At 31.6% G+C, this 15,023-nt stretch overlaps 1 protein-coding gene across 1 annotated transcript in view; it reads left to right on the top strand.

Annotated features, from left to right (window-relative positions):
• The window catches only part of LOC126737540 (uncharacterized), a 256,720-nt gene extending 246,601 nt beyond the window's left edge, over nucleotides 1–10,119 (top strand). Inside the window, exon 3 of the transcript XR_007661051.1 lies at nucleotides 8,016–10,119. The gene's annotated coding sequence lies outside the window, so the exon portion shown is untranslated. The remainder of the gene's footprint in view (nucleotides 1–8,015) is intronic.
• Nucleotides 10,120–15,023: the final 4,904 nt, after the last annotated feature.

The raw sequence follows: 15,023 nt of genomic DNA, 5'->3' as shown, positions 1-15,023 counted from the left end.
CATAATCAAACCGGTGGTTCGTATTTAAAAACTGCCAAGGCACAAGATTTTTTAGCTATGCGACAATCATTCTTACGTTGCGTAATTCTCTGTTTCAGTGTTTCGGTAGTTTGTCCCAAACATATAGCAACCCTCACAACCTGTACAAGGAATGTTGTAAACCAGATTAGACCTTTGTAAAATAGGCATTTTATCCTTCGTTTTAGACAAAATGCCCCTAGAAGTGGTTGTGTTATATTTGGCAATCTTAATATTTGGTATTGACTTTAGAGTATTATATTATATCTTATATTTAATTATTGTAGGAGTACCATAATCAGTTGGGCCATGGAAAACGTTGATGAATAAATAAGTTTTTTTAGCAAGTGCGTAGGATAATCATTATTTAAAAAAATTGTATACAAATTACTAAGATTTTCTTTAATAAATGTTTCATCGGAAATGTGTGTAACTCTATTCACCATCGCCTTAATCATATTGATCTTTTGATTAGTAGGATGATTCGAATGGAAGCTAATATATCTACCAGATGCTGTTGGTTTTGGATACCAATTTAATAAAATTCTGTTATCGATGAAACGAATAACAAACGTACCTATCTAAAAATGGAACTCCGTTTTTGTTATTTTCCGTTTCCATCGTAAATTGTATATGTTTATCTATGGAGTTAAATATATTTAAGGTATTTATAAGTTCATTCTTTGGCACTGCCGTTATCAGATCATCAACAAACTTATATAAAAATGGCAATTGAAAACAGAGCTTTTTGGTAATTTTAATTAAAATGTAATCCATTACAATTCAAATATAAAAGTCAATAGAGCAGTAAAAGTATTTCTGCTCAAAGTTGTATAGGGCTTAATAATATGCCATTGTGAGTTTATAACTTTCATGATCAAATTAAAAGGAATGTTGGTAAAGAGAGACACAACGTCAAAAGAAACTAAAACATATGCCTCTGGTAAACGAACGTTATCCATTGCATTCACAAAAGAAAATGTAGAAATCCTTAATATTGAAATTTGTGATTTCAGCTAGAGAATTTAATAGTATATTTGAAAGTTTGATAAAATTATATTTTATATAAAAATGTTGATAAATTATATGTGACAGTACCAATACAGCTCACTATTGGTCTAAGAGGTATGCTGTTTTTATGAATTTTTGATAGTCAATATAACTTAGCTGGTATAGAATTATAGATTGTTAAAAACTTGGCATCATCGGTAGTTAACTCTACTAGTTTTTAATTCTTTCAACAAATTATTTAAATTTCTCTGAACACCAGATATAGGATCTTGTTTTAAAATGTTATATGTATTAGTGTCATTTAGCAATAATTTTGTTTTTTTAATATAATCGAATTTATTCATGGCAACTGTGCAACTCCCTTTATCTGCCTGTAAAAAAAACAACCTCGTATATAATATTGTTATTGTTATTGTTATCAGCGAAAACACAGTCCTATTGTTTAGGGAATGTTGTCGATAAGAAGTGATACTATGTACCAGCTAGTAACTGTGTAGTTTCGTTTTATTTTATTATAATAGTAACCATTAAGATGTAACGTTAACTTCTAATAGTCCTTTTTTTTTTAAATGTATATGTCTCTTGGTGTAAAATTTTAATTTCACAAGTATCTTATGACTTTAAACTATTGGACCATTTCGACATTTTAATAGTGTGTATTATTTTTCTTTGTATTTTAGCTTTCCTCCTGAAGAAGCTACAAATTAGTAGCGAAATATAGAGGTTCTTTAATTAGAATAAAGAATTTTATTTATATATTTAAGCAAACCGATTCCCAAGAATAACCCAACTACTTATATACCGGGTGGCGCATCGAAAACGAAACAGAGCCAATTACGGACAATCCATTAACTTTTTAAAAAAACGCTCGGACCCGTTGATTTTATTTTCGAGGGGGACACTTAATAATCACAAAATCACTTTCCCACCTACAACCCCCTAAGCGAGGGTGGCACTAACCCTAAAATCTTAAATGGGAAGGGGGGTCGAGTGATACCTCATTGGAAAGGTCTTTTAATTGTCTTTACAAGGGTACTTGGTTTGACGCAATTTAAGTAAGTACTTTCTAAAATTTTCGTATTTAAACCTTAAAAGGTAATTTTCAATATTTTTACTTTATCATAGACTACTAAAGACACTTTTAAGAAGAACAATGCCAGGCAGTAGGACAAAACCATCAAGTATTATTAAATTATGATACAAAAAATAAATTAGCTCTATCATATTACAGAATATTTTGACTTTAAGTCTAGTCATTCAAGAAATTATCGCAAAAATAGATTTAAAAAGAATTTGCTTAAGTGTTAGCTTATAATAAATGTTCAAAATGGCCACCTCCATTCTCCATACAATAAAAAAGATTTTGCTCAAAGCGTTGTCGCACGTTCTGCAATACTTCAGGCGTGATTTGCAGACACTCATTTACAATTCTGGCTTGTAAATCTTCTAATGAAGTGGGTTCAGTCTCATAAACTTTACTTTTTAAGTGACCCCGAAGAAAAAAGTCTAGAAGTGATAAATCCGGCGATCGTGGAGGCCATTCAATAGCACCTCTTCTTCCAATCCATCGTCCTGGAAACGTCTGATTCAAATATTCTCGCACGAATAACGTATAATGTGGTGGGGCACCATCCTGCTGAAACATCGATCTATCCTCATTGTATCTGTCGTTTTGAGTTTCAATTATAGCTGTCAATGCTGGATCAATGGCCTGGTGTAATAGCTCTAAGTACATTTTACCTGTCAGATTTCCAGGTAAAAAAATGGACCAACTAAATTATCACCAAAGATACCAGCCCAGACATTTAACTTTTGTGCGTATTGGGTGTGTACCTCACGATACACTCTAGGATTATTGTCGGACCAATATCGGCAGTTATGACGATTGACCAAGAAAGAAATTTGGGTCATTAATAATTCGTTCACTCATAATGTGTGTGTAATATGTTCTCTCTAAATTGTGATCGCCGATCAAAATCATCTTCATTCAGCTCTTGCACAAAATGTATTTTGTACGGATGAAACTTATGAGCTTTTAGAGTTCTTTGGATACTACGTCGACTAATACCTGCGACAGTTTCCAATTGACGGGTACTTAATGTAGGATCTAGATTAATATGCCCTAGTACAGCCACTTCCATACCTTCATTCCTTACGGGATTTTCAATATTGCGTTTGCGATTTGCCACTGATCCAGTTTCTTGAAATTTGGAAACAAGCTCCAATACATACTTTCGCTGCACCTTGCTGTTTTCATGTCGCTCATTAAATAATTCCGCCGTTCTATTAGCACATTAATTATTTCCAAAAAATAATTCAATTATTTCAACTCTTTCTGCCATTGTATGCACCATTTTTATTTTAAAAAATAGGTATTACCTTAAAAAAACAAAGTCCCGCACTATAAATCACCTTTAGTACTACATTTAGAATATTTTGAGAATAATTCAATTTTTAGTTTTGGTCAACAAGAAAATTTTACAAATATTTGTAAAATTTTTTGATTGAGTTTGATTTGAGTGATTGAGATAGTGGTGAACTAAAGCAAATTCTTTTTAAATGTATTTTTGCGATAATTTTTTAAATGTCTAGACTTAAGGTCAAAATATTCTGTAATATGATAGAGCTAATTTATTTTTTGTATCATAATTTAATAATACTTAATGGTTTTGTCCTACAGCCTGGCATTGTTTTTCTTAAAAGTACCTTTAGGAGTCTATAATAAAGTAAAAATATTGAAAATTACCTTTTAAGGTTTAAATGCGAAAATTTTAAAAAGTACTTACTTAAATTGCGTCAAACCAAGTGCCTTTATAAAGAGAATTAAAAGACCTTTCCAATGAGGTATCACTCGACCCCCCTTCCCATTTAAGATTTTAGGGGTAGTGCCACCCCCGCTTAGGGGGTTTTAGGTGGGAAAGTGATTTTGTGATTATTAAGTGTCCCCCTCGAAAATAAAATCGACGGGTCCGAGCGTTTTTTTTTTTAAGTTAATGGACTGCCCGTAATTGGCTCTGTTTCGTTTTCGATGCGCCACCCGGTATGTATATATACACTTGCGTGCATAGAAATCGGCCCACTGTAAACCTTTGACTTTAAATATATGTTTTTTTAAATTATACATCAGATCAAAAAAAGAAATATTGTTTGAATTTAATATCCTTTAATATGAGTATAAATTTATGAAAACTTATTTGAACATCCTATCTTTAACATAGTGAAATTAATGCATTAAGAAAATTAGGCTTTTTTATTATTATCATAAATAGGGTTATTGACAATTTAAAACTTAACACTTAATTTTTTAATAATGGGTATAACCTCCTCTTGCCCTAATAACAGCTTTCATACGATTAGGCATAGATCTAATCAAGTTTGCTATTGTTTCTTATGGGATGTTTAGCCACTCTTCTTCTACTGCAACAATAAGCTCTGGGATCGAGTTTGGGGTACGAAGCCTAGCTCGAATTCTTCGTTTTAGCTCATCCCATAAATGTTCGATCGGATTTAGGTCAGGATTGTATGCTGGCCACTCCATAACCCGAAAACCGACTTCTGCAATGTAATCTTGCACGATTCTTTCGGTGTGCGCTCTTGCGTTGTCATGCATAAAGGTTAATTCATCTCCAATGTAGTCGACGTAAGGTACCACATGAATTGCTAAAATCTCCTTGATATACCTAGCAGCCGTTAAACCTCTTCTTCCGTGAACACGGTCGCCCCTACGAATGAACTGAAGGTCGGTTCGTGCTTCTATAGAAATTGCACTCCAGATCATGCAGGAACCACCTTCATAAGCACTTCGCTCTTCAAAGCAGCAATCTTCAAATCGCTCTCTTGGTCTTCGGTACACTTTCCTTCTTCGGTCGCTACCATGGAGGCATATTCTGGACTCCTCTGAGAACAGAACAGATCCCCATTGTTCCAACGTCCAATTCAGATGGTTCTTTGCAAAACGCAAGCGTGCTTGCCGATGAGCTGGAGTAAGTTTTGGACCAATTTCAGATGTTTTAGGGGTCAGGTTATTTCCTGCAGTCTTCGTCTCACTTTCCACTGACTAATAGGCACTCCTCGCACCTCACGGAGCTGTCGTTGCACTTGAACGGCATTAACGTGAGGATTTCTTAATATTATTGACAAAATAAAGCGGTCATCACGAGTGGTTGTAAATCGCTTCCTACCTGTTCCAGGTCGCCTATGAAAGGATCCAGTCTCCTCATAACGTTGGCACACTCTTCGAACCGCTGCGCGAGTCATATCAAATTGTTTAGCAACAGCTCGCTGACTAAGTCCATTTTCGATTAAAGCAATAACTTGGGCGGCTTTTTGTGGTGTAGTATGCATTAAATTAACACACTTGAACACTATTGAGGTTATGAAAAACGAATAATATGCAAATTTCAGTTGCAAATGCAATAATTTTATTACTTGACAAATTTGTTATATTCGTTACAATCACCACATAAACACGGTTCATTTGTTTACCGGTTGCTACGCATATAAACGATAAGCCTTCTTCATAAATTTCTACTCACATTAAAGGATATGAAATTGTCTTCAGACAGAGTCAAATAGCATATTTCTTTTTTTGATCTGATGGATAATTTTAAAAAAATATATTTAAAGTCAAAAGTTTACAGTGGGCCGATTTCTATGCACGCAAGTTTATATTGAAATAAAATTATTAATTGAAACACTTATATACTTTATTATTTTGTAATTACTTATGGCTTCATTATTCTATAATTATAGTTTATGTCATATGCAACTCCTCAAATGAAGTTTGATTCATTATTTTAGCTTATGTAAATCAAATGTTCAAATCACCCCAAGAACTAAACTTGAAAGATTCTGATGACGTAAAGCCATATTTAAATAAGCATATCTGATAAACGATTGGCGAATTAAAAAGAATTTTAATGGAATATTGTAATTAATCATGTGAACTGTAAATTTGGTTATAATATTTATGACTCAAGATTAATTACCAATAAAAATATGTATAATTTATGTGTCATTACTTCCTTGAAGAGGATATCTTCAAAAAAGATTGCATTTAGAGCTTTATTAGTTATTATGAACATTTTAGGAGAAATAATTTATTACTAACTAATGGTTTATGTAAATCACAAGTTATAACCCCAAAAACTATCAGCTTGTTTCAGCAGGGACCTGATGACGTGAAGCAATATTTAAATAGGCATATCTCACAAATGGCTGAAGTAAAAAAAAGTTTTAATGGAATTTTGTCAGTTATCACTGAGTAATCTACTACCAATAAAGATACAAGCAAATTTCATATTGTGACTTCCTAGAAAGTGATATTTTAATTGTAAACCTAAAACATGTGGTTTATATGAATTTTAAAACAAAATATCCTTGTTAAACCCTAATATCTTTAAAATCTCTAAAAAGGACATATTGGTAGTCATAGATTTACATGTTGGTATCTCCCTAGTTTGCCTTTAAGACCTCTCTATGTCCCAATAAGCCTTTCAGAGGACTCCTTGTCTTCCAAGCCTCAAGATTAAGAGAAAAAAAGTTACGGTCTAAAAGTGGATTCTGATCAAGAAGTTACGAATTAAAGACAGTAGAGAAAGTACATAACCATTTCGTGGCATTTGTCAAAAAAGACAGTTGGCCCTATGGGTTAGATGGAAAAATTAATTTTATATAAAACAGATAATAATAAATAAATCATAATATATAATAACAGATAATAATAAATAAAACATAATAGATAATAATAAAACAGGTTTCATAACAACCTTTGTAAAAAATGATTAAGCTGGTGAGATAAGCTGATGACTAAACTGAAATAAAATTCTTAGCTGTTAAGGAATTTACTTTATTGTTTTTAACTACTTATGTCTTAATTTAAGTTTTGCTTATGTCACAAGCAACATATACCTAAGTAAAAAAACGGTTTTAATTTTTATGTGTTATTATGTTAAACATGATTCACTATAAAGATTTTATTGTGCTATAAGATTATGTAACAAAAGCATTGAATCGAAGACAAAAAAACATTAATTTTTAAAAAAATTGTATTTTTTTTAAATCTAACTTTTTACCAATTTTAATTTTCCAACAAAAACCAATTTTTCGTAGCATTCTCAGCCATACCTATAAATAAACTGAAATTATAAACTTAAATTATAAACTGACACAATGTTTAAGACGAAAATAAAAAAAATCTAAATTATATAATATTAAATTATTAACTAATTATATATTATTAAATTATTATACAATTTATACAACTCTTCTCACTAGACTTACACCGTTATATAGATATTCCCCGTTACAAGTTCACATTTATAGTTTTGAATATGTTAGCAATTCTGCACATTTTCTGGCTTGTTTTTTTTTCGTTTTCTTAGTTTTTTCTATTATTTATTTTTGTCAAAATTAATTACTCTTAAGAGCTTTTTGACAATAAGTCATGCATTTTAGTAGACATATTGCTATTGGTTATATAACCGCAAAGGTTTCAGTTTATTCAATACTTATTACACTTATAAAAGAATAAATGGTTTTGAATTTGAAAAGAAATTATTAATGCTTAATTAAAAATAAGTCTTTAACATAACTATTTTGTACGAAAATATTCTTTTAAAAAATTTCAATATTAAGACCTGTTTTAGTTGTAGTTTACCATAACTAAAAACAAAAAAATTACCATTTAAGAATTCTTTTTCTTTGCATCTACCATAAAATAAAGAAAAGCGGTTCTAAGCACGCCTATAAATATTTAGTTTTTTTTTTTCCTTCGTATTATTTAATTCTTATTAATATCCATATATTCGCTTCTAATAAGCAAAAAATTGTTTAACTATTTTACAGATTTTCACTCTTAATTCAAACTAGTTAAACATTTATCACGAACTCATTTTCTATGGTAGCAATCAGAAGGACCTACCAAGAAATACCCATTGGCAAAGTAATGAATAAGCAATCTTGAAATAATCTTTTTCTTCTTGCAGACAATGATGGCGTGGCGTTGGCCTGCCGCCAACCGCAAAGAAAAGAAGATCGAAGATCGGTGCATACCCGCTCGCTTTTGCAGGAATACCAACCAGATAGACCGGTTTGAAGCGTGGTTTTAACCCGTCACTACGCCTTTTACGGACTTTTAAATTTTTAACCACGTTTTCAAATCACTATAGCAATTTCATGTACGTAGATAAATAATTAATTACAAAAAAATTAACAAAAAGTTTGGTGGATATCAGTAGGAGGCATCATAAAATGTTTCCTAATTTATTTCCACTGTCCTCTACCAAAAAACAACCAAATATTAGCAAGAGACACCCGTATCAAAGCCCGATCTTTTTATCTCTATAGCCGCGGTGTATTTTATGTGATTAGCTTTGGACACCTCAACAGGTAGTAGATGGTATAAATATTATTCTCCGGCCCTCTGGGTGATTAAAATAATCGAAAAGCCCCATTTATAACCATTATTTCGCCTAATCGTTTTCGGTCATCAATTCTTTCATTCTTTGCCTAAAATCAAGACAAGGGACACGTCTTTTATCCTTTTTGGGTATTCAGTTTTTTTTCGTTGTTTTCGAAGCGGACTATTAATACAAGTCTCATGCAGGACCGGCTTTTAAGTTTTTGATGATGGATTTGTGAAAATGCCAAATAGGTCATCCCTCGTGCCTTAGATATAATATTCAAAATAATTATACGTAGGAGATGGGCTTTACCAGAAAAATATATTTTATGAATAATTTTGGACGTAAGAAGTAACAGAGTGATATATTCAACACCAAATTATAAATTATTATGTTTTTGGACCAATATTGCCTTCTTAGGTTTTATTAAGAATTTTCACTTTATCGAGCATTTCTTTTTCAGGTCCCTACATATGTGTTTCAGATGTTGGCAATGATGCTTTTTTGTAATCTTGTACTTCTACTGAGTTTTTCCCAAATCAAGTTCGTAGATTTCACAGCCGTGATGTTTCTTCTTCTTCCAAGCCTTTTACCTAATTATTTCCTTGTATTATGATTTGCTGTAGAGAGTATCGATCTTTATTTCTCATAAACCTTCTGATATACCAGCTTTAAATAAGCCTAGGCAATGTCAGGAAAGTTTTGTTTCTTTTGTTATGGATCCTAAAAAGGGAACTGGTCCAGATGGAATTTCTTCATTTTTTCTGTCTTGTACAAACAATGTTTGTCCAGTGACATTTTTCCCAATACTTGAAAAATAGTTTAACTTTTGCCTGTATTCAAGTCTGGGGAAATAAATTCCGTTAAAAAGTACAGGCCAATTTCCTTACTTAGTTTCTTTCCGAACCCATTCGAATCTCTACTACTTAAGCAAGTATTTTTTAGGGTCAAAGAAGTTATCGACTTTAACCAACAATTTTTTCAAAAAAAAAACCTAATACCATTTATTCAGAGTGTAAACGAAAATATGGAAAAAGGTCTGGAAACATGTGCCGTGTACACCGACTTTTCCAAGACTTTTGATAAGGTTTATCACATTTTTCAAAAAGTTGGAGAATTTTGGTGTGCACGGGGTCTTACTTATTGGTCTCACCCTCATAAAAAATTACCTAACGAATCGCTCTCAGGATGCCGCCATAAATAGAGTAAAATCTTCCTGCACTATCGTAACTTCAGGAGTACCGCAGGATTCTCATTTGGGACCGATATTGCTTTCAACTTTTTTAAATGGCATTCGTCAATGTTTTTCAATTTCAATATCTTGCATATGCAAATTTTGTAATAATCTTCATAACAATTAAGCAGGTACCAGATTTTCTTTCCCTGAAATCTGAGCTAATCTTAAAAGGTATGGTAATTTAAAGAAATTATTGATTAATCGAGATAAATGTCATTCAATACTCTTTAGTAGAAAACTAGTTCAAACACAAGACAAATGTGATGTCTATCTTGGAGACACTACCTTAACATATGTGGAGTATATTAAGGATTTAGTTATGGCATGGATTATAAACTGCTTTTTAACATTCATAGAAAAAAACATTGTTCTAAAAGCTCTAAAAAATCTAGGTTTTATATCTCGAATTAAAAAGGATTTCAGTAATGAAATATCATTAATATTGTTATACAAGGCAATCATCAAACTAACCATAGAATATGTGACAGTAGTTTGGAATCCGATTTATCATAAATATATTAATCAAATTAAAAAGTTACAACGCAAGTTTGTAAATATACTAAATTTCCGCTTTAATAAACATAGACATTTTTTCAACTACTGTGATTACTTAAAGTTTTATGGCCTTTAGTCCTTAGAGAGTCGTCGAAACAATGCGAATTTAGTTTTAATTTATAAAATCATTAACAATCTAATAGACTCCTCCTACTATCTGGAAAATTTAAATATTAACGTTAATCTTTATATTCTGCGCAATAAATCAACCTTTAGCATCTCGAGGTATTCTTATAAACTATGTGTCTAATCTCCTTTATTCAGATGCGGCCGTAGTTTCAATAATTTTCAATAAACTTATTTCAATGATGACATATTTTCTACCTCATTTATGGAAATATATATTCTCCTATATTGGCAATTTTCTCATCTTCTTATGTTTTTTAAATATAATTTTTTATAATTGTAAAAATAATAATAAATGAGTAAGTTAGTTACGTTTAGTTCTTGGTATATTTATTAGGTTTAGTGAAAGTGTAATAATTTGCAAAGCGCTTGCTTGTATTTTTAAATTTACTAAGATATTTTGTGCTTTCCTGTTATTGGATTGCTTAGTTTATCTGAAGAAGAGCCTTGTACTTAAATATTTAAATAAATCAATAAATAACATGATCCAGGTATTCTAGTTTTCTTTTTTTAAGGGTATATATATGACTGTACTAGATCTTTTTTGATTCTTATTAGTACTTCTCTGTTTGTAATATGCGCTGTATTTTTCTATATGGCCACATTTCAAATGCTCTCAGATTTTTAGTAGTGACTGTGTATCATGATTCTACGCCATACAACAAAACCGAAAAAATATAGCATCTTATGAGCCTTATTTTCGTTTTAGAAGATATTGGGCTATTTGAATACGACATTCATTTTGTGAAATATCGTCCCGTCTTTTTCTATACTACATTTTATTTCTTGTACACTGTCCCATTGTTCATTTATGATGATTCCATATAGCAATACTGTTAAACACGTTCAATTCGAGTTCCGTGTATATACAGTAAAAAGTTCTGCATCTATACAGTGACCGCCTAAAATTCCGCATAAATTCGATAAAAATTAGAGACATCTCTAATTTTCGATTAGAGTCGATTTGATTTTTATTTTATGTTGCGCATTATTTCACAAACATTTTTGTATACAGGGTGGAACAAAAAAATATATATGACGTCATCGGTCATTTTTTTTAATGGAATGCTGTATTTCTTATTGCATTTATGAAATATAGGCGAAATTCCAAGCAAGGTTCGTATGACACACCGTATCTCAAAAGTCAACCGTTTTCGAAATATTTACGTTTAAATAACAAGAAAACAAATAAGTACGTCTATTTAAAAATTAAGGTAAAATCGAGGATAAAAATAATGTTATAAACACTGCCAATTGTTTCTATTTCTATGGTTGCACTTGTAAAGAATCTCCATTTTCGAATGTCAGTTTTTATCAGAATAAATTAGCCATCATTTAACGGAAACCCAACGAATTGAAATTTTAATGAAGTAAGTAAACTGTTTAATACCAAATACCCAAACCATCCTATTTCTCAGTCAACAGTTAGTAGAATAGAGCACAAATTCATAACTTCAGGTCATGTTAGGGGTTTGCCAAGATCAGGTCGTCCAAAAATTTCTGAAGAAACAAAATTAAACGTTCTGGTCTCCATCGAAGAAAATCCAAATAATGCAACTTCACAAATTTAGTTGATAATAATATAGCCGAAACGTCAGTAAGACGCATCTTAAAAGCACATGAATACCACCCTTATAAAATTATACTAATACACGAATTAAATGAGGACGATCCTGATCGAAGAAAGCAATTTTACGAACAAATGATGAACATTTGCAATAATAACCGTCAGTTTGTGTTACGAGTTTTGTTTTCGGATGAAGCAACTTTTTGTTTAAACGGTGTCGTAAATCGGCAAAATTGTTGGTACTGGTCAGTGTCAAATCCACACTGGGCAACTGAGGCTCATACACAGTACCGTAAATCTATTAATGTTTGGGCTGGTATCGTGAAAAATAAAGTAATAGGGCCATACTTTTTCAAAGAAAACTTAACAGGACAACGCTATTTGAATTTTCTTTAAGAAGATATTATCCCTGCTTTGGCTGCCCTGTACCCAGACGAACAAGACCAAGTGTTCCCAGAAAGATGGATAGGACGAAGAGGGCCAATAGAGTGTCCGGCCAGGTCACCAGACCTATCGACTATTTTCTATTGGGGTACCTGAAAAGTAAAGTTTATATTGAGAAGCCAAACAACGTAGAAGATTTGAAAAACAGAATTAGATATGAAATAAGACGTATATCACCCGAAATAATTGATAGTGTTTTACATGAGTTTGTAAACCGTCTTGCTTTCTGCCAAGAAGTAAATGGGGATCAGTTTGAACACTTGATACATTAATAAGAGTTTTCACAGTTTATAACATTTTATCCTCTATTTTATCTTAATTTGTAAATAGACGTTTTTACTTGCTTTCTTGTTGGTTAAATGTAAATATTTCTGAAACAGTTGAGTTTTGAGATAAGGTGTGTTATACGAAACTTGTTTGGAATTTCGCCTATATTTCATCAATGCAATAAAAAATATAGCATTCCATTTAAAAAAATTACCGATGACGTCATATCTTTTTTTTGCTCCACCCTGTATACAAAAACTTATGTGAAATAATGCGCAACTTAAAATAAAAATCGAAGAGTCCGAGCGTTTTCTCAAAAAATCATTTCTCTAATTTTTATCGAATTTATGCGGAACTTTAGGCGGTCACTGTATATTTCTTTTGCTGATAATCATTTTCTTTACGTTGATATTAGGACCATATTGTTGACTGTACTGCGTGATATGGTCCATTAACCTTTTCAGTGCTTCAAGTTATCTGGTCATCACCATGGTATACCGCCCCGTTGTATTTTTACCTATTCCTTTCGATCTCCATCAAATATTAAGCATGCTGTTTGATTTCGGTAAAGATGCTAAATGACTTGATATTCTTGTCGCCTCTTTCAGAATGATGTGAAACGTGATCAAATACTTTTTCCTCTTAGATCAGACATGCATCATAATTGACATCTCCGGATTTGGACTTAAACTCCCGAATTTACTGCATTTAAAAAACCAAATTGGTTTTCAGATTTTACTTATTAGGCTGATAGTCCAATATTCCTCGCACTACTTTACTCCAGGCTTTTGGAGATCGCTATAAATTTTAATTGCTGACATTTTTCGAGGCTATTCCGGAGATATCGCTAATCCAGGCTATTCCCTAATCATCGAACAGCTTCAAAAATTCAGCATCTATGTTGTGTGGTCCCACAGTTTTTTTGTATTTAATTTCTTTTTTTGCTATTTCTACCTAGTGGATTAGCATTAATGACCCTTTAGCTTTTTCCAACAAAAAGTATAAGACCTCCAGGATTTGATCCTCAAAAAGCTTTTCTAAGTATGACTTCCACCTATTTTACAGATCATGTTTGATAAGTTTTCCATTTGTGAGTATAGTTTTCATAACTTGTCAATTAGTAAAGGTTCCAGTTTCTTCTTTTATTTTTTGTGTAGGTTAAAGCTGTCGTGTCTGGATTTCAACATCTCTATATCGGTGCGTCTCCCTGCTTCTTTTTTTTGGCTTCTCTAGTATTTTTCTTATTCTGTTTGGATCTTTCTGTACTTTTCCTCATTACTTTTATGTGTTCTTCTTTGTTGTATTAGTTTTAACATTTCATTCATAATTGGTTTCCTTTTCTGGTTTTAAAAATTCTTTTTTGTTAAATCTTATATTTTCGTAGATTTGCCAGCATGTCATTAATTTTTTTTTTCAGTTTTACTCTTATAACTCCTACTAGTGGTATGTGATTTGATTCCGGTCGCTTGCCACGATGTCCATCTCCGGATAAGTTATAGCTGAATTAAAGCAGTTTCTGAACCCCTTGCTCTTGAATCTAACATATAGGCAATTTGGTTTCCTACAATGTTACTGGCGACTTCCACATATATAATCTTTTCTTTGGCAATTTCTAGCACGTCTTAGTACTACTAATTCATTGTTTTCTACAAAGATCTCAAGTCTATCTTCTTTATTATTTCTTTATCCCAATCCAAACGGTCCAATGGAAGCTGTTTTCAAGCTCAATTAGCAGTAAAATTTCCCATTACAACTTTTTTTCGTGCTTAATAATCATTCTATTAAAAAAGGATCCTATTTTATGTTTTTTGTGATGTTAAACACGATTTTGAACAATAATTATTTTTTAATTAAAACAGGCAGTAAAAAGTTATAAATAATTAAAAATTTTTAAACACAAATAACTCAAAAGCTATCAAAACAATTTGTCGTTAAAAAAATGTTTCCCATAAATGTGAAATAAAAAAGATCCTTAGGTTGGCAATGGATTATTTCAGGTTACAAGCGCTTGAATAAGGTAAATGAGAAATAACTATGGTTATTTCTATAATGTACGAGTGTAATATTCTACGAGGTATAGTTGTATTTTTTTTTAATTCACAATGAGCAAAATGGTTGAATTAATATGAATAGCATTTTAATAAATAAATTAATAATTGCATATGTTATTAAAGACATGATTTAGAATAGCTGTATATCTGCTTATATTTGCGGTAACTTCGTCGCTGTAATTTTTTATTCTCGAAGGTTTAGACAATGGGAGAGAAGCTATTTTGTTTTAAATAAACCAAGAACAAATTAGGCCATGTTTGCATGCATCAGTTGAACACTTCTCGCCTCTACTACGATAAATTGTACCCACTATAAAAATTTATTAGCGAAGATTTAAACAATG

Source organism: Anthonomus grandis, chromosome 6, assembly GCF_022605725.1.
Source record: "Anthonomus grandis grandis chromosome 6, icAntGran1.3, whole genome shotgun sequence".
NCBI lineage: Eukaryota > Metazoa > Arthropoda > Insecta > Coleoptera > Curculionidae > Anthonomus > Anthonomus grandis.
Note: the sequence above shows the minus strand (reverse complement) of the source record. Positions and strands in the feature narration are given on the sequence as shown.